The sequence below is a fragment of the Peromyscus californicus genome, unplaced genomic scaffold (genome assembly GCF_007827085.1).
Source record: "Peromyscus californicus insignis strain IS unplaced genomic scaffold, ASM782708v3 Scaffold_20__1_contigs__length_68692818, whole genome shotgun sequence".
Lineage (NCBI taxonomy): Eukaryota > Metazoa > Chordata > Mammalia > Rodentia > Cricetidae > Peromyscus > Peromyscus californicus.
In genome coordinates, this window is record NW_026294503.1 from 33952412 (window position 1) to 33972638 (window position 20227).

A 20227-nucleotide genomic window follows, 5' to 3' on the forward strand; every position below is an offset into this window, starting at 1 on the left:
GATGCTGCCACTCATATTCATAATTGTGGATCTTTCTAGAAATGCCCTCCCAAGCATACCCAGATTGTATCTGCCAGTGATTCTAAATTCAGTCACACTGATAAGATGATTACATCCACTCTCCAGTCTAAGACAACAAAAGAACACTGAGAATGGTAACCAAGGGGCCTTTTGTTAATAAATGCAGCACAGATGCTGACTGAGCAGAATCCTCTGTTGGATCAAGCAAGACCCTGGGCCAGGGGCTGGACTGGAAAGGGGCGGTCCGTGTCACTGGGATCTCATCTTGGCTTAACCTTGACTCGCTGGTATTTGTCATCTCCTTTGAAAGGATTAAGACACAGAGCATGTAGTGTAGAATATAGAAAGAATTTATTAGAGTAAAATGTGGCAACCTCAAAAAGTAAGAGTAGACAATGGCCGGGGAGGCCATAATGCAGGGCACACTTTAGAAGTGAGAATGGACAATGGCCAAGGGAGTCCTTGTGCCAAGTTATATTTTAAAGCAGCCTTTGTACTGCTTTTTGATTTTTTTTTTTTTTGAACAGACAACTTCCTGAGGAGTGATTTTCTGCACAGGTGATTGACAGGCCCATTTGGATTGACTCTTCAGAGAGAGGAAAATGGTATGTCTTTGTGCGGTTTTTTGTTTGTTTGTTTTGGTTTTTTTTTGTTTTTTTCTTTCTAGAAAGCCCCTGGCTAGATAGTGATCTTTTGATCTTTGGGGCAGTTTAGAATGTTACTTCTCTACCCAGGACCAGAGTAGGACCCAGAGCCTACTCTTCTGACCAGTTGTCAAAGTCCTGCAGATTTAGTTTCTGATGTCATAAGCTGCTAGTTATGAGAGAGGGGGTTTCATCCTCACTGACTTTCCTACTAATAGCTGACTAACTACCTGTGGTGCTTTGAATAGTTATGGCCCCCAGAAACTCATGTGTTTATTCATAGGGAATAGCACTATTAGGAAGTATGGCCTTGTTGGAATAGGTTTGGCCTTGTTGGAGGAAGTGTGTCACTGTGGGGGTGGACTTTGAAATCTCCTATGCTCAGGCTATACCCAGTGTGGTTCACAGTTCTCTTCCTGTTGCCTGTAGAACAAGATTTAGAACTCTCAGCTCCTTCTCCAGCACCATGTCTGCCTGCATGCTGCCATGCTTCTCGCCATGACGATAACGGACTAAACCTCTGAAACTGTAAGCTAGCCCCAATTAAATACTTTCCTTTATAAGAGTTGCTGTAGTCGTGGTGTCTCTTCACAGCAACAGAAACCCAAATTACCTCAGAACACAGGGAAGGGACTGCAGCAGCCACTGTTACTAAAGCAGTAAATATGTAAATATCTTGCTATTGTAGTTAATACTGTGATCATACCTGTGTCTACAGATTGACTGGCAGCCTTCTTGTCATGGTACCTACTTTGGTCCCATATAGTTTGGGACATTGTTTTAGGTCTGGGTTTTAGTGCTGCATATCCCAGGTTCCAAGATTCTTATTAGTACTACCCACAATATCATTGCAGTAGCTGTGGTGTCTACAGGTGAGGTCACCTTTGTCTGTTTTTTGTTTGTTTGTTTGTTTGTTTGTTTTTTGTTTTTTGAGACAGGATTTCTCTGTGTAGTTTTGTCCTGGATCTCACTCTGTAGACCAGGCTGGCCTCGAACTCACAGAGATCTTCCTGCCTCTGCCTCCCGAGTGCTGGGATTAAAGGCGTGCGCCACCGCCGCCGCCGCCGCCGCCGCTGCCGCCGCCGCCGCCGCTGCCGCCGCCACCACCACCACCCAGCTTGTCTGGTTATTTTTAATCTCATCATCCATGTCTGTGTATGGTGTTAACCTATTCAGAGATTTTCTGACCTAAGCAGGTGGATAAAGGCTAATGTCCTGCATCTTTCCTGGGCATGCATTCCTGAATATCCTAAATACTTCCTGGGCATGCATTGCTGAATATCCTAAATACTGTCATCATCTGCCTGATGATTTTCTCCCTAGAACTGTAAATGTCCTCAGGGCACAAGTTCCAGTGACTGACAGAGAATGGGCATTCCACCAATTTGAAAGGAATCACATAGCTAGACAGAAGCCAACGGATATAGGTAAGCTTGGCTCTTCTGATGTGCTAAGAAAACTACATATCACTTCCAGCTTGGTATTTGTCCCGCCATCCTGTGTGAAGAGAAAAGCCCTAATTTTAGTTTTCCACTGTGAGGCAAGGCCTAGTGCTGAGACAAGCAGAAGACTAAAACTCAGTAATTACCATGTGGCTTCTAATTATGCATTTACTCATTCCTTTATTTAATTAATGGAATTACTTAATTAATTAATTTTATTCATTCCATTAGCCAATCATTCCATTAATACCCTGTTTTCCTTTGAGACCGATGATGTGCCTGGACCAGTCCAGCCACTGGGGATACATACCATGAAGAATGAGATGGACAAGGGCCCACTTCTCGTGGGGTCTGGGATGATACTCACTAACCAAGCATAGAGAACTTCATCTCAGGATCGAGTGGCACATTGGCCAAAAAATAAATAAATAAATAAGATAGTGTTTCTAGAGTATGTGTGGAGGATGAAGGGAAACGAGTCTTTGGAATGAGTGGTCTGGAAAAATCTCTGCATGGAGGTGATAACCAAAGCTGAAGCCTGAGTGACTGAAAAAAAATACAGCGAGTTGGAAATTTCCACACAGAGGAAATGGCTGGTACAGAAGTCCTGAGGCCAGAAGAAGGCTTCTGTGCTTGAGGAGCAGAAGGCAGGGGGCTCTGCAAGAAGTGGAGGAATGGGCCTACTGATGTCTTTATTCCTCTCCTCTGTGTTGGTGTTATCAGAGACATTTGCTCCTCTTCTTTTATGGAAATATCCTCTTTCGGACTCTATACCCCCTGAAAATAAACCCCAAATTTCCAAAAACTACAAAGGAAACTTTTTTTTTAATGTTCTACTTATTTAGAAACATGAGCCAACTTTGTAACTACAAACTAAACCTATCTAATAATCTCAAAGGTCAGCCATCTATTATTTTTTCTATGAAAAGCCAGATAGTGTAAATATTTTTCATTTTGCAGACCACAAGATACCTGCTGAAAGTACTCCACTCTTCCTTGTGGAAGTAGTCAAAGGTAACTTGTGAATGAATGGATTATGGCTTGTCCCAATAAAACTTTATTTACAAAAACAGACAGCAAGTAGGATTTGGCCCCTAGACTGGAGTTGGTCACTTATAACCAACTTCTAATGATAATTATTATTTTAAAAGATTTTATTTTTGTTAATTTAGTACTTACCAGGGCCAAGAAAAACAAGGCCTTTGGGGAGTATTCCTGTGATCTGGAATTGAGCGGATGCACTGAACCAGGCATTGCCATGAGGGTGCCCCTGAATGGAACTTCAGTGACTATTTGTGATACTATTCTATTGAGATGTTTTTCAGACTGCGGTATCATTATTGTTCTGTTTGTTATTTTAAGACAGAGTCTCAAGATGTATTCTGCTCTGGCCTGGAACTCATTGTGTATCCCATCTGACTTCAAACTTGCAGCCTTTTTCCTGTCTCTGCCTCCCATGTTCTGTGGACCACCACAACCAGCTCAGTTATTTAAATTATCACATTTTTTTCTACTACCAAGCCAAAGCCATTTTTTTTTTTTTACCCTTTGCAGTGGACTGGTAGCCATCTACCATCATAAGTAGCTATACCACGTACCATGAAAGAGAGAGCAAACCTCAGATGGAATTATGCAAAACATGTATAAGCCAGCAAGTGTAGGCATGGGCATGCAAGCTTTTCCTGAAAGTCTGCAAGATCCTGTTTTTAACTCTTGTGAAGGTCAGTCTTGATTGTCAGTTTGATTGGCTCCGTAAACACCTAGGGAACTGCTGGAGAGATGGCTTGGCAGCTAAAAGCATTGGCTGTTCTTCCAGAGGACCCAACTCTAATCTGAAAAACATGGTAACGCACAACTGTCTGTTAACTCCAGTTCCAAGGGATCTGGCGCCCTCTTCTGGCCTCCATGATCACTGCACACAGGTTGTGTATAGACATATATACAGACAAAATATCCATACCTATAACATAATATAAACTTTTCAAAAAAAATATTCAAAAGAAGCATCTAGGAAAATAGTTAAACATGCTGTGGGTGTTACCTGTTAAGCATTCTCAAAGAGAACTAAATAGGGGAGGCATACCTGTCCTGAATGGGAATGCTACCATTCCATAGGCTGGGAGCCTGGAATCAAAGGAAGAGGAGAAATCCAGTGAGGATGGGCATTCTGTGTGTCTGTTTCCTGGCTGCCAAATATTGACTGCTCTGCTTTACCATGTTTCATACCATAATAGGTTGAAACCACAAGCCCAAATAAATCTTCTCCTAAGTTGTTCATTTAGGTATTTTCCACAAGTTGATGTCTAAGTCACTTAGACTAGACAGCAGCTCAAGAAAAGTTCCTATGAAGCAGATTCCCAATGATTCCACAGTAGGGCTTAGCTTTTTCTGTCTGGAGTAGCAGCAAAGCCCTGCAGTGAGCCCAGGGCACCATGATGAAAGGGGTAAGGATTCATGCTCACTGACTTCCTGAGTCCACCACACAGGGCAAGTAGGTCTGCATAAAATGCATGCCCATTCCAAGGTTCTCAAATGCCTTCTACTAGTGAAAATATAAGGCCATGACTTAATAAAAAGTTTCATAGCTTATAGCAGCATTCTTGAAGTTTGCATTCCTGAACAGAGCTTTTGCATGTTGACATTTTAGTGCTGTGCTAAAAGCAACCTACATGTATACATTAGAGTGTGTGTTGAGATATTTTAAATTACACAAAGTACAATGCACTTCTCTTCTTTTGTAATTAATCCCATTTTTTTTTTCAGTTTCTTGTTCTGGACCTCTTAAGTTGAGAGATGTAGTAAATTTTATGACTTTATTTTTAATTTGGATATTGTGTCAATATATTATAAGTAATTATTATATTCCAAAGTCTAAAACAATCCTTAACTGTTCTTCTTCTTACAACTGTATTATTAAAAAAAAAAAATACCTCTACCTCAGTAAGTAGTTCCACCAAACTAATTCTATATGACAGGTGATGGTCTGTAACACAGGCATGCCTAAGCCAAACACAGGAGATGCACTGACCTCATAAAATCTTTCAAGCATGAAAATTTGGGATGTGGCTTTCATCCAAATGTAGGACATGTGAAAATTAAAAATAAAAAAAAATAAAAAAAATAAACTTCCTGTTTCAAACTCAGCAGGTGAAGGTGCTTGCTGCCAAGGCTGATGATCTGAGTTCAATCCCTGGGACCCACATGGTTAAAGGAGACAGCTGATTCCTGTAAGTTATCCCTGGCCCTCCACACAGAGTGTACATGAACCCTACACACACACACACACACACACACACACACACACACACACACACACACACACAAATCAATATGTAATGAGACAACCTAAAAAAACAGCCAAGACAAGAATGTTAATTTATTTAACTGGACAGGTTCTAAAAGTACTCAGCAAAAGAGACGTAAAAGTTAGCTCTGCTGCATACAAACTGCCAACACTGTCTTTCAACAACCGTTCGATTATAATAGCTCCATGGGGGTTGGCTGTGAGTCAGCTGATCTGGGTTGGGTTCAGCCAAGCTTGCCTCCAGTGCAGGTTGAATGGGGACTCTGTTACAGGCTGAGCTCAGCTGGGCTGTTTTTGCTGTGGCAGCTCTGCTCCATGTAGCTTTCATCTTCCTGCTTGGGGGGAGGGGGAGTTAGACTTGGTTTGCCCTTCTTTTCGGGATGGCAGGCACAAAAGGGAGCAAAAGGGAGTCCCCAGTGCTCCCCAAGTCTCTCCTAATACATTGGCCAAAGCAGCATTAGTCTGGCCACCTCAGAATCAAGGGGCTGGGAAATGTGTGTGTTCTGCTTTTGACAGGGAGAAGCTACAAAGTGATAGACCTGTACGGTAGTGAAAATGTGGGATCATCGGTGCCTGTGTACTGTGTTTACCATCATTTGTCTTCCACTCAGCCAGTGGGGTCATATTTGTCTGGAAAAAAAAGAGCGAACCTTGCACCGGTTCAGCAGAAAGAAGAGTCCAAGGAATCACAGGCTCTGTTGTAAACTAGACGTGAGTCCACATTTGATTCCCACTCCCCATATCGGCAGTTTGGGAGACTTAGATGCCCTCCAGAGTGAATGCCCATTCTTCTCTCCTACTTAGCATCCTTTGCCCCTCCTGATGACAGCAAACTGCTGTAAGGGAATCTCCCCTCCCTCATGGAATGGTTATCCATTGGTAGCACTGCCAGGAAGTCCCATGGCCTTGGGACCACCCCATCCCCAGTCTCTAAAATCAGGGGATGGCTAGATTTGTTCCCACTGCATTTCACCCGGCTCACTATTCTAGCACAGACAGACAACTGGCCCCTGCCCAATTCTGACCTGTAGTCGATAGTCTCCTTGAAACATGAAGCTTTCTGATATCACACCTACAGTGGCATCATGCATCCAGGTGGGGACTCTGCAGTTTGGAGGCCTGAGTATGAAGCACAGCTCCAACCTCGCCAGTCTCAAACTTCCCAGCAGTAGAATAAGGATGATAGTATCCACTGTATGGAGCAGCTGTATGGTTTACATTAATCAACACTTAAGAGCTGTGTTTTCTTTGAAGATATTCAAAGTTTTATTCCTCTGTGGAACTGAATAGCTTACAGGCCTAGTCATTCCTTTTTCTGTATCCACCCCCACTTTTGCATTTTGGCACAGTCTGGGTCAGTTAAGCAAGACCTGTCTCTGTCCAGCTCAGACATCAGAGGAGCATCTGTCACCTGGACTTGGTGACCTGTCTCCTGGTCATACACACTGCTCACACTTGTGCCAGAGGAAAGCCAAAGGTGAAGTCTATTCTGGGAATTACTTTTTTATAAATGCAGTGTATCCTGAAAATGTTCAGGCTAAAGCTGGCACTCGCTTGTCATCAAAGGGAGCAACGTGCCAGGCCAGAGCCCGGATGACAGGACAAAAGCTAAGCCCACTCCTCCCTTCCCCTAGCTGGCCACTTAGCCTGCGGCCTCCTGTGATGTTCATTGGCCTCGACATTTCCCATAACTCTTGCCCTTTTAAGATGCATTTGGCACAGTTACAGCTTCCCATGGATGCCGCAGCATCCCCCAGGCACTTCCTCTCCTGCTTCCTGCCAGCGCAGTGTCTCTCATAAGAGAGACCTATAGCAGGCTGATCGTCTTGAGCTAAGGGCTGCTCCAGGAACATCCTGGTCATACAGGAACTGTTGATGAAAGAGTGTGTCTGTTCTCCACTGTCAGTGGACAGCAAAGAGAGTGACAGGAATGCTTTAGGGATGCAGCCGTCCCCTGTTTAGAGATATATGAGGAATGTCTTCAAGAGTTCCCTATGCTAACATTTACACAGAATGATGGAATTTAAGTGACCCTAAGGTTCTTTGCACTGAAACCCCTCACTTCACACAGAGGGACCTGAAGTCCAGAAATGCTACCTATGTTCGTTTGCCTGCCAGGATGACAAAGATGTGTGAGTCCGTATAATTGAGCAATGTTGAAGAAGCTGGGACTACCTAGGGTTCCTTCCCTAGGGATGGAGGTATTAAGTCTCAGAATAAGCACTAAGTTTTAAATATCTGAAGGGTTACTGTATTTTTTTTTTAAAGAGCTTTCTAAGAGATTAGCAAGATCCAGGATGAAACGGTTGCCTCTAGAAGCTTGAACGCCATCTCTGGAGTATCCAGTCACAATCAGATATGAGGAGGAAGCAGAAACATGAAGGCAGAGGAAACGACTAGAATAATAAACACTGGAAACGGCGAGTATTAAAGAACCGGAGCAACTGGAAATGTCCCTGACCCCTGCTGGGAGTGGGACAGTAGAGCCGGCATGGAGATGGGCAGTTACAGTAGGGTTAGCCTAGGTCTTCCCTGTCTTCAAGCAATTCTATTCCTAGGATCAGACACAGAATTGCATACACAGGCTTTGTCAAGGACATTCATGAGTTATTTCTACTGACTATTCCTAGCAGCCCAAAGGGGAGACCCAGGGCCCAAGAGTGGAATGGATAAAGAAAGGCAAGTATATTCACACAGTGGCATACTACTCAGGATTCAAGGTTTTCTTTGTGAAGACCACATAGCATTTTCAGCCTCGCACACCATATGTCTCCACTTGAGCTGCTCAGTTCTGTCAGTGTTGGGCAAGAGCAGCTACAGACAGACATATACAGAAATACATGGGCATAGATCTTTCAGGAAAACTTTTCAAAGCAGATGGCATACATGGTGTGTTCCCTTTTTTGAAAAGTCTTTAAGGTGCAGGGTTATAATGTATGTGAATATGAAAAGATTTATAGTTGTTTAAAGCAGATCTTTAAAGCTGAGCATGGTGGTATACAGCTACAGTCTGAGCCTTTGGGAAGCTCAGGTAAGAAGGTTGAGAGTTTGAGGCCAGCCTAGGCTATGGACTGAGCTCCAGGCTAGTTCTAGTTCATAGCTATTCTAGGCTGTAGGGCAAGCCCTGTCTCAAAAAATTCAAACAAGCCAAAAACAGTTCATAACAAGTTTTTTAAATAAATAAGGACTGAGAATTGGCCTGAGAGATTACTATGGTTTAATGACTAGTCTCAAATCAAAGATAACATCATACTGGAGCTGAGCCTCCTTCTGGTAAGAAAATTCGTAACTAGTGAGTAGTTCCTGTGTGCAAGGCACTCCCAATACCTACTCCTCATAAGAACCAAGAGAAGTAATTGTTATATGCATTTTTATAGATTAGAAGTGGAGGCCAAGAGAAGTGAACTTAGCCAGGATCACTAGTCAGCAGGAACAGTGCTACTGTTTGAGCCCAGATCAGTCTGATATTGACCCGATTCTCAAGCTGCCTCTGCAGGCTTTAAATGCAAACATGGGATCTTATATCAACGGTATAAAAATAAACCATAAGCTCCACCCCAAGAAATACTATCCATCTATCACTGGGTTCTCCTGCTAGCAGCCAAATCTGCCTAGGCTCTGCCTGCTGCCTATGGTAAACACTGGCACAGCTCGGACACAGGCTAGTCACTGACTTTACTCTTTGAAGCAAGCATGGGAAGGGTATGGAGAGAGCAAAATAGAACAGGATCCCGAGGAATGCCATTTCCACAGTTGGTCAGAGCAGAAAGGCAGGTATGCTGAAGTGGAGGAGCCTGTCATATGAGGCCAGTCCAGAAGGGGCCCCCAAACACACCCCTTTGGGAGTCACCTGCCATCCAGTAACATTACCTCTTGGACTCACTCCGTCACTTCCCCTTCTTGCTCCCAACACCTCTCTTCTTATAAGATAGCAGTATCTTCCTCATTGAAGGGGACCCCCAAACAGTGGAGCTTCCTCCTGGACTCTGGATGAAAAAAACAAACACACCCAAACACCTGTTTTCACAGAGAGAGTCTTTATTAAGCGGGAAAGAAAAGTTAAAGTGACTGCTTTCTGACTCAGCCGAAATGACGTTGCAGGTGTAATGTTTAAGAAGAGGAGAAGGGGAGGTCTGTGTTAGAATGAGCTAGGATGTGGTAGTAAAGGAGATAGGGGGTGAGGGAGAAGGGGACAAGAGAAAGGGGGAAAGGGTATTTGTCCCAGAGGAACAAAGGACTGCCTCTGGACAGAGGGGAGGCAGACGTGGCACATAGGCAAATGGAGGCTTATAAAGGTAAAGAGGGAAACCTGTGTTACAACAAGATTTTTTTTTTTATTTTAATTGGGAATGTTAATTAAGTGAACCAAAAGGGGGTTTTGATTGCTGGACTTTGGCAGTCAGCCTCAGAAGGAGGTAGTGGCCAAATAAGGGAATAGCTAGCTTTAGGAATGTAATCTAATAGGTTTTTTTTTTTTTTTTTTTTTAGTGTTCTGCTTGCATGTATGCCTGCGGGCCAGAAGAGGGCACCAGATCTCATTATAGATGGTTGTGAGCTACCATGTGGTTGCTGGGAATTGAACTCAGGACCTCTGGAAGAGGACCCAGTGCTCTTAACCTCTGAGCCATCTCTCCAGCTGTAATCCAATAGTTTTTAGCAAGGGAGAGGGAATGGGGGAGAAGGGCAAGGCCTGCCAAAGCCACATGCTTGTGTGGGCTCGTGTCCCTTTGCCCATGTAATTCAGAGAACTGCATAGGTTGAAGGTCTGCCTTGTTAGGTTTGAGGACTGTTGTGTGACAAAATTTTTCCTGGGGAGACACCACACACACACACACACACACACACACACACACACACACACACACACACACCTGCTCACCCCAGATAGAGAACCCATGACAGATACTACCAAAGTCCAACTTGGTGAACCAATGAGTTTTACTGGGGTCACTTAGAGGAGTATGGGTGAGGGGTTACTTACAGGAGCAGAAATGACTCAGGCATCTGCATCAACAAAGGCCACCCCAGCTTTAGTGACAGCTCACAAAACTGGAAACCTGGAGCACACTGCACAGCTTGCAGGCAGCTCAGTATGTTGGAGAGTGTCCTTTCCAAGTGAGTATTCAGCTTGGCTGCTCTCTGCTAATTCCAGGCAGCTGTTCTGGTTTCAGACTCTTTTACACAGCTTAGCTTGGCAGAGAGTGACTCCCAGCAGCTTGACTTGCTTACTCTGGGAGGGCGGGGCCTAGTGAATCTGGTCAGTTTCAGGGACTTCCTGAAGCTATTTTGAGTAGTTTGCCTTCCCTACAGGAGGAAATGTTTCAAGCTTGGAGGAAACTGTTACACAACAGGGCAAATTTCAGTGAGTTATCAGTGGTTTAAAACCAGGAGATTTGTTCATCATAGTGGTGCATGCCTTTAACCCCAGCACTAGGGAGGCAGAGGCAGGAGAATCTCTGAGTTCTAGGTCAGCCTGGTCTGCAGAACAAGTTCCAGAACAGCAAGGGCTGCACAGAGAAACCCAGTCTCAACCCCTCTCCCCTGAAACAGGAGATTTACATTAATACATGTATACTACTAAGTGAAAAAAGCTAGTCTGAAAGACTACATGTTATGTGACTCAAACTACACCTGATTTTCTCAATCCTATGGTGGTACAAAGTGGTAGATATTCAGTAGATCTCTATTTCTAATTCTGATCTTTTCCTAGACTGGTAAGTTATGGTTTAACACTTCTGATACTTGGCAGTAGCAGCATGCCATGTTGGTTGTGTGATTCTAAGAGTGAACAAGCTATACTCAGTGTTGGGGAGATGGCTCTACTGGTAAAGTCTTCGCTGTGTAACATGACGACATGAGTTCCACTCCCCCAAGTCCCTTGTTAAAAGCTGGGCACGTGTGTAATCCAAGAATTAGGAGACAGGAGGATCCCTCAAACTTATCCAGCTAGATTCAATGAAAGATCCTGTCTCAGAAGAGAAGACAGAGAGTCAACACTGACCTGAGACCTCTGTATGTGCAACTGTATACACAGTCACACACCCACATACAACTACACAAACAGCTACAGACACCACACACACATGGGGGTGGGGGACTGGAAAATATTAATGCTAAGCTAGGGAATATGGAAGCTTGGATTATTAAATAAACTTTCTAATTACAATGATTTTAACTTATGACAGATTTGCTGCATCATAAGTTAAGGTGTGTCTGTAGATAACACTGTGGAGAGGCAAAAATATACAACAGGCAAGATATCAGGGCAGTCAAGTATTTGTAGCTGGTAGAGGCTACAGAGAGAATAGGTAGAATCCAATGCAGTGAAACCTTCTATATGACATTGTTATAGGTATATGTTCTCCCACATTTTTAAAAGTCTTCTAAAACACAATCCAAAGAATAAAACCAAATGTGAACCATGGACTTCCACTAGTACCACACTAACTTTTCAATAACAGGAAACTCTGGGGCAGAGAAGGAATATCTAAGAACTTCCTTATTTATTTTTAATTTTTCTGGAATCCTAAAGCTATTCTTTAAAGTAGTCATAGCTGTATATATGTATATGCTTATACATGCTAATTATATATATATATGTATAAATATATAATTTGAATTCACCAAAAACAAACAAACCAAAACTTGATCTCTGGTTTCATGGGAAAAGTCTAACTGTGGCTTTGGGTTCATGTTCCCAGATGATCTGGATTTAACATACTCACTTTATCCCTCTGGAAGTGTATCTTTTCCTACGGGGCTCCCTCCAGTAGAACAGCCCTGTTTTGGCATTGCCCACGTGACCCAGTGTTACTCTCCAGTGTCTCCATCTAGCCTTTGGAGTTTGGGATCCCGGGGGTAAAGTATGTAATTCACTGTGGTGGTCTTCAAGGGATCTAGCGGCTCTCAATGTTCCTTAGCGATCTCCCTGCTCCTGGGGTGTCACTGGGGCCTGAGCATGGGCAGAGCTGTGGGACCCTGCAGGTCACATCTGGACTTCCTGGATATGATTTATTTCAGTAATGTGGTCCGTGGGTGACATACCTGTACAGATTAGTCAAATGCCGTCCTCTAACAGAGATGGAAAACTGAGGCTCAGAAAGCAAGCAAAGGAGGTAGCTGTGAGGTGGAGCTTGTGCTGTTTCTTACCCTTCTGAAGTTCTACCAGACACCTGACGTTCCTTTATTTCTAGTCCTTAGTCCAGAGAATTCCCATTTCCAATGCAATGACCGTGTGAAAGAGGTTCCTGTTATGGAACACCCTTTTCTTTTTTTCTTTTCTTTTTTTTTATTTAATGTGCATTGTTTTGACTGCATGCATTTCTGTGTGAGGGTGTTGGATCCCCTGGAACTAGAGTTACAGACAGTTGTGAGCTGCCACGTGGTTGCTGGGAACTGAACCCAGGTCCTCTGAAGAGCAGCCAGTTCTCTTAATCACTGAGCCATCTCTCCAGCCCCAGAACACCCCTTTTCATCTGCTCAGGACTACCTGTCCTTCTACCCTGCTTCTCCAAGAGGCCATTGATTCTCAGTCAAGGCCACGAGTTCTAATTAAAAGGAAGGGCTAATGAGTAGCATTAGTCCATGGATGCCATTGCATAAAATTCCACTTTCAGAGTGCTCAGCCTTGCTATGGCTGTGAGGCACTCCTTCCTGTTCTGAAAGGCCATGGAGGGCTCTTGCCGTGGAGCCAGTCTCAGTGCTTAGCCTGTGGTGCGGAGCATCCAGTCTGTCAGAGGTGTCACCCCCTCTAAGCTCTCTGATCCCAACTCACCAGCAGCCCTCTCCTCTTCAGTTTCTCCTGTCAGATCAGGCCCCTAGGGCAAGGTGCTCCTCCCACTTCCGGCTGCTCCTAAACTCTGACTAGGATGTCTTCTATCATCTCAGTCCCTTTACTTTTCAATTGGTTATTTTTTGAGAATGTCATGCATGAGTACCATATTTACATCATTTCTTCTCTTCCTCTCCTCCCTCTAACTCCTCCCATGTCCCCTCCACCACTTCTCAATTCATGGACTCATGTAGGTATGTGTATACGTATATACGTGTGTGTGCATGTATTGCATGCATGCATGTATTTGGAGCTGACTGAATGGGATTAAATAACTATCAGGTAGCTCACCCCAGAGAAGACTGGCTCTCCCTCTCCCAACAGCCATTAATTACCTTCTTCATGAGACTTCTCCCACCCACAGTGGCATGTCAACTGATAAGGTCATTATTCATGTCTGGTTCAAGTAACCGTATGGTTGCAGTTTCATGGTGGAGCTTTCCTGTCCATTTCTAGGAGACATTCTTAGAGCACACAAGGGAGTATACTCCCGGAACCTTAGGTGGAGGACTTACGTTGCAGATGGACAATTGGGGCTGGGCACTCCACAGCCAGTTCTCTGTATTCTGACCAGGTGTGGCTTTCTGGAATGGTTTCCATCTGCTGCAAAAAGAAGCTTCCTTGACGAGGGGTGAGAGCTGTACTCTTGTGTGGGTATAAGGCTATGTATATAGAATGCAGTTAGGGATTATGCTGGTTTAGGGAAGTGGCAGTACTTGGTTCTCCTCTAAGCTGAACTGTGCCACAGAGCCCTCAGCATCCCACAAAGGTTTATAATCAGTCATATCCAAACGCTGCAGGGAGCTGGCCTTCATCTTGGTAGGGAAAAAAATGCTAAGACAGGCAGGCATAGTGCCAGGCCACACAGGAGGGAGCAGCAAAAGCTACCCCAGAATTAGGTTGACAATTCAAAGGAGCTATCACTTGACCCCAGTCTTGCATATCAACTACCTCCTTGTTGGGAGGGGCATGTTCTCCATGGAGGGCACAGCATGGCACAGGCAGAGTATGACAGAACACTGTGTGTTCGCGGGAAGACTGCCGGCTTAAGGGTGCTGGCGTGCAGCTATGCCCTGCACAGAGAGACATTTTCTAACTGAGAAAGAACAAGCTCATGCAGCTGCTCGGTGGAAGGCATCAGGAAAGGGGGAGGGCAGCCTAGTAACCCAATCCTCTTAGCAGATCAGCCAGCTCTGTGCCACCTCCACTTCTCTGTCCCCAAGTCAGTAGCAACTCAGCAGTCAGGTCATGTGAAACACACCTGCCATTTGTCCTGTGCTTGGCTCATGCTGGCAGTCGTGAGATCACATGGGTGCAAGTGTTTGCTTGTCACCTGCTCTTACTGATGCTTGATTAGGATGGGCTGTCTGACTTCTGAGTCTTATATACACTCCCATGTGGCTTGGGCTCTTATGATCATTCTGAGTTAGTGGCAGGGTTGGAAAGACTTTAGAGCAGGCTTTGGGGTGTTGTTTATTTCTGTTTTATTTTTAACCAAGGCCCATGGCCTGAGGAATCTGTGAGCATCTCAAAAACTATGTACAAACTCTTGCTTCTATGGGTGTTTTCTGAGGAAAAGGCTCCCTAGCTTTCCTCCAATCCCCCCAAGTACATATAACCCTTTAAATTAGAGAAATTGCCAAAACAGTTCTCTCCCACAATGAGACACGGTATCTTTGGCCAAAGAGCACCATGCAGTGGGCAGCTGTCAACCTGTGTGAGCAGGCCAAGACTCACTTAGAAACAGACAAGACCTACTGTGGGCTACAGGATAGGATGGAACCAAGCCTTGATCCTTGACAGAACAGAAATATTTAGTTTATCCATTATGATAAGGAATCTAATGGGCTTTTCTCAAGCATTCCGTGTGTGTGTGTGTGTGTGTGTTGATTTTATTACCCCTTTTATTTACCAATGATTTTTCTCTAGTCCTAGAGTCTGGAAATGAAATACTAAGAAACTAGGGTAACCTGAGGAGTTGTTATAAAGTGAAATCAATAAATCACTCATAGTGCCTCTGGTGGAGATTAGATGCATATTGTGCCATTCCTATCAAAGTAAAGCTAACCCCAGGATCTCAAGAAGGAAGAACATGTTTTCCACAGAAGCCATGATTATGCCAAATAAAGCACAGATTGGGATCTTTAAAAGGAAACTAAAACTATGCCTAACATTACTGAATAGGCTACATGTAAGTCCCTCAATAATAAAACACACTTTATGACCATTTCAGACATTCATTCATTCTAAAGAGGCCATCAGGCAAGATCAGGACCCCGGCCACCCATCTTAGAAGGAAACTGGAGTCCCAGGCAACCTTAACACAAGGCAGAGGAGAAGAGACTGAGGTCCAGCAGTTCCCAAATGTGGAAACTGAAGTCCATGGAAAAGGCTGTCATGTGATTGGAATGTTGGGGAGAAGAGGGTCTCATGAGGCTCTCTTGAGGGCCCTTATAGTCCCATGAGCTCCCTCGATACATTCACACAAAGGAATGCTACTCTAGCCAAGCTTGGACAGGTCTCCTACTGGTCATCATACCCACTCCTTCAAGAAAACAAGTGGTCAGGTCTCACCTGAAGGGAACAGCTACGTGATCTGATCAACAGTTTTCATCCTTTGATGGATATACAATTTGATGACATTGTGTGTGATGTCGACCTAAGTTAGGAAGGAAGTGGGTCAGTACAGGACTGCTTATGAAGGGTCCCCAGCCTTTCTTTCTGGCTCTGTGCTTCTGGATTGTGTAAGGTAAGCAGGCTTGCTCCACCACATGCTCCCAGCCATGACAGTTTAGTTTTGCTTCAAGATCCACAGGAATGGAGCCAGCCAGCCATGGACTGAGATGTGAACCCAAAGAAATCCTCCTTCCCTTGTTTTCTCAGGTACTTTGTCACAGTGACAGAAAATTGACCAAGAGGAAACATAAATCCTTGAGGAGCACACGCCAGCTATACGGAGCATGAGATAATAAGGAAGCGCTGGGCCTCATGGGATTATAGATGGAGGCAAACTGTAGCAGATGCTCTACCTCCAGACTCCTAGTTCATCCAGCTGCAGACAACACACGTCCTTGCCTGCAGTTTGCTCTACTAATAGAGCCAACTCTGCCTTGCAGGCTGGGAAAGAAGAGGAGTGCATTTCCTCCTAAATGGCTGTCAACCGCGGGTGGAGGGCTACGTCAACGCCCAGGTTCTCCATGCTTTGGGTAGGGAACTCTGAGCTGAGTGTCCACCTTCTTTCTCAGAATCCTCCTTGCCTGTCTTCCAGATGCCCACATGATGAGGTACTCAGTCACACTCCTTGACAAAGCTCTACTCCTTGATCTTTCTCTCTGCTAGTCCCTCGCCAGCACTTCCTCAGATGGTTTGCTAATGACCTCAGGAATCAAGCTCATAGAAACACTGGACAATCACAGGTTCCTAATCCCTCCAAGGGTAGTGGATGAGAAAGAATCTCTGGCGAGAGTGAAACATGGATGGAGCTCGGGGGAGCCTGAATTTATACATGCCTGTGGGGTTTTATGCTGGCCCCCTGGTAAGAGGCAACATGAGCAATTATCACTACAAGGAGGATGACACTGTGACTCAGATCATGGCCCTGAAACCAGTGTGCAAGTCACTCAACAGTATCAGAGAATGTTAGTGTCAATCTACATGTTCGAAATTAAACAGACAAAGCTGTAGTAAAGATGACTGGAAGTGCTCCTGACAAACACCTAGTTCTTAACTGACTGCTTCCTGCTTCTTGTATCCAAAAGCTAAATAAACTTTTTCTTTGTCTCCAGCCTTTTCCAGGATAAGTCAGCTCAGCCAAGGTACCAGGGCTCCATGTGTAGAATCCAACTTCAGGCCTATAGAACTAGCATATAGAACATAGCAATGTTCTAGCCTCTGGAAGATCCCTTCTCTCAGTTATCCAAGGCCTCAAGATTCAGATATTGGCCACTCATTGCGGCTGGGAGCCACATCAAAAACTCCTCACTGCCTTCAGTATAGTCAACAGCAAGCTCAGGGGAGCTAATTAGTTAAACAGCATCAGATGAAAGGGCTAGGGTACATCATCTACCAGATCTGATTTAACACAGCTCTGAATACATTTCTAAGAGTAAGCTGAAAAGTCATTAAACTTGATGTACATCTTGTCTTCCCTTCTCCCTCCTTCCGTTATGAGAATCAGCTTAGTCCGCATCTTACAAATGGTCAGTGCATCAGAAGGTTGGTTTTTTTAAAAAAAATGACTAAATGAAAAAAATAGGACTTGGTATGTAACCCCACTGATAGGGTTACAAATCAAGCATGCACAAATCCATGGGTTCAACCCTCATCACTGCATAAGTAGGGTGTGGTGGCACAGGTCTCTACTTCCAGCCATCAAGAGGTGGAAGCAGTGGGATCAGAAGTTCAAGGTCATCCTTGGCTACATAGCAAGTTTGAGGCAAACCTAGGATATATGATAACCTATTCGGAGAGTGGAGGGAGGGAGGGGCAGAGGGCACTATTAGGTGGTGTGTCCATGTAGTGGGTAGCCATTCCAGCTTTGATCTGGAAGTTCCAACCCCCATTGAGACTTCGGCAACTGTCACGCCTACAAGGCGGGGCCAAGGGAGGCGCCGGGGGACCCGAGATCTGGATCGGCGGGTGCGCTCTCTGTTGCAGGACCCTGGACTGGAGAGGTGGACCGAGCAGAGCTCCAGAGAACACCGCTGGACTGTGATACACCTTCCCCAGACTCCACGACCTACCTATTCCTTAATTTGTAAGTTACGCCATTAAATAAATCTCCTTTTAACTACGTGGAGTGGCCTTAATAATTTCACCAATAGTCCATGTTCAGCTCCGATCTTCTCCACGGTTGGCTGTTCTTCATCTCAAGCTCCTTTGGAAACACTGTTAACAGACACAGCCAAAAGTGAACTGCTAATTTTCTAGGTATCCTTTAACCCAGTCAAGTAGAAAACCAAAATTAACCATCCATTTCTCCTATTCAGTCCAGCCTTTCTTCCGAGCTCTGGATAATAAGCCATGCCTACTGGTCTATTCCACCAGCAGCTCCAAAATGAATAGGCCAAATAATAATGAAGTATCTTCTCCAGCCTTGCTTTCCATGCTCTGGCTCCAAAGCCAGTGGATAGAAGCACAACATACCAGATACTCGAGAAATAAATAAGATTAGTATATTTTGTCTCTCTCTGCTTCGTCAACCCCCTCTTCTCACCCAGTCATTCGACATAAGCAATTCATTGGGATAAGAAGCCAAATTCTGCCCCCATGGTTTGATGCCTCATAGGTCTTAGATTCAAGGTCTCATTGAATGAATTGAGTTCCTTAATGGTGAATTGTCAAAAAATGGTCCAAATATGGAGTCATATGAGGAGATTTCTGAGTACTTGTGCTAAAACTCGAGGAAACCAAGACGAGAGTCTTGTGACCTCACTTTTTTCAAAACCATGGAATTGTCCTTGGATCATGCTTTTGTGCCCCTCCCAGGTATAGTAGTTTGGAGTGAGTTTACTTCAGATTATTAATTACAACTGGCTATTGTTATTTGTTTATATGCCTCTATGGCAAACACATTTCTGCCACATGAAGCTTGTCTGCCAATGTGAGGGGTGCCCTTGTGATTGTACACCATTTTACTCAGGTGACTCTTCTTAACCTTCAGAGTATAACCTCACTGATGCTTTGTACAAAGTTGACTATTGATGAGATTTTAGGCTAGCTCATTTGCGGGCTCCATTCTTCCAGGCTCTCATGCCTCTGGAGCAGTGAAGAGTTACCAATAACAGCTTTACTTCATTTGTCACAAAAATGTCCTGTGAGGCTGGAGGTGCAGTTCAGTTGGTAGATTGTTGGCCTAGAATGCAAGATATTGTGGATCCAATCCCCAGCATTACATGAAATAGGCATGATGGTGTAGGCCTCTCATCTCAGAATTTGGAAGATGGAGACAAGAGGATCAGAAGTTCAAGCTCATCATTAGTTATATATTGAATTTGAGGCTAGTCTGCATTATATAAAACTGTATCTCATAAAACTGTATCTCAAACAAACAAACTACCACCAACAACAGCAAAAAGGCCTTTGAGATGCACATATTACCATAATTTTTCCTACTTTACACATAAGGAAACTAAAACTCAGAGAGGTTACATAACTCATAACTTCCCCAAGTCATAGACCTATGTAGTGCTGGAAAGTACACTGAAGGATTTGGCTGTAGGACTGGCTGCCTCCAATGCCTCTGCTGGATTCCATTTGGGATGATCCACCATTTCCTTACCCCAACCCCTTTGCATGCAATCTTCCTTCTCTTTGAAAGTCTTTTGCCTGCTATTTTAAGTGGAAGACTATTCCAGATTTCATTGACTTTGATAGAAATTTCTTAATCTGAAATTTATCACTCTAAATTTTGTCTTAATTCTGTTTCTTTAGAAAATACAGAAGTGATCTGCCAGCCAGTCAATGAAAAAATCTTCTTCTGGTATCCATTCAAATATACAACAACAACTCTCTTATTCTAAGAGTGTCTTTCTTTCTTTTCTTCTCTTTTCTTTCTTTCTTTCTTTCTCTCTTTCTTTCTTTCTTTCTTTCAGATTGAGTTTATTCTGTAACTAAATATGAGCAACCATAGCTCAGCCCAGGAATACAGGTTCAGGTTATCTCAAATATCATATTACAATGTGGTACAGCTTTATGAAGTTGTTATAGTAGCAGAACTTAGAAAGTCCTGAATCAAAAGGCCTTAAAAATATATTGGAAAATCAGATAGGCTACATAGAGTAGATCAGAGACATCTCAGATACTACCTGATGGCATTCTTAGCCTTTGGGTTAGAAGCTATGAGTCTGTTTGTACATTCCTAAAGGATTTATCTAATAATCAAAGGGATGTTAGTTAGGTCATGCCTGTAAAGAGACACCATAATCATAGCAACTCTTCTTTTTCCCATATATTTATTTTACATCCCAGCAGCAGCCTCCCCCAT

At 44.0% G+C, this 20227-nt stretch overlaps 1 long non-coding RNA gene across 9 annotated transcripts in view; it reads left to right on the forward strand.

Moving 5' to 3' along the window:
- Window positions 1-18034, forward strand: part of LOC128116578 (uncharacterized) — a 29759-nt gene extending 11725 nt beyond the window's left edge. For 3 of the 9 annotated variants that reach the window (XR_008220514.1, XR_008220515.1, XR_008220513.1), the window contains 4 exons: window positions 549-626; window positions 1095-5334; window positions 5928-6122; window positions 7680-18034. This is a non-coding gene — a long non-coding RNA (uncharacterized LOC128116578). The remainder of the gene's footprint in view (window positions 1-548; window positions 627-1094; window positions 5335-5927; window positions 6123-7679) is intronic. The other 6 variants (XR_008220519.1, XR_008220517.1, XR_008220521.1 and 3 more) reach the window with 6 other exon arrangements.
- The last annotated feature ends 2193 nt before the right edge of the window (window positions 18035-20227 follow it).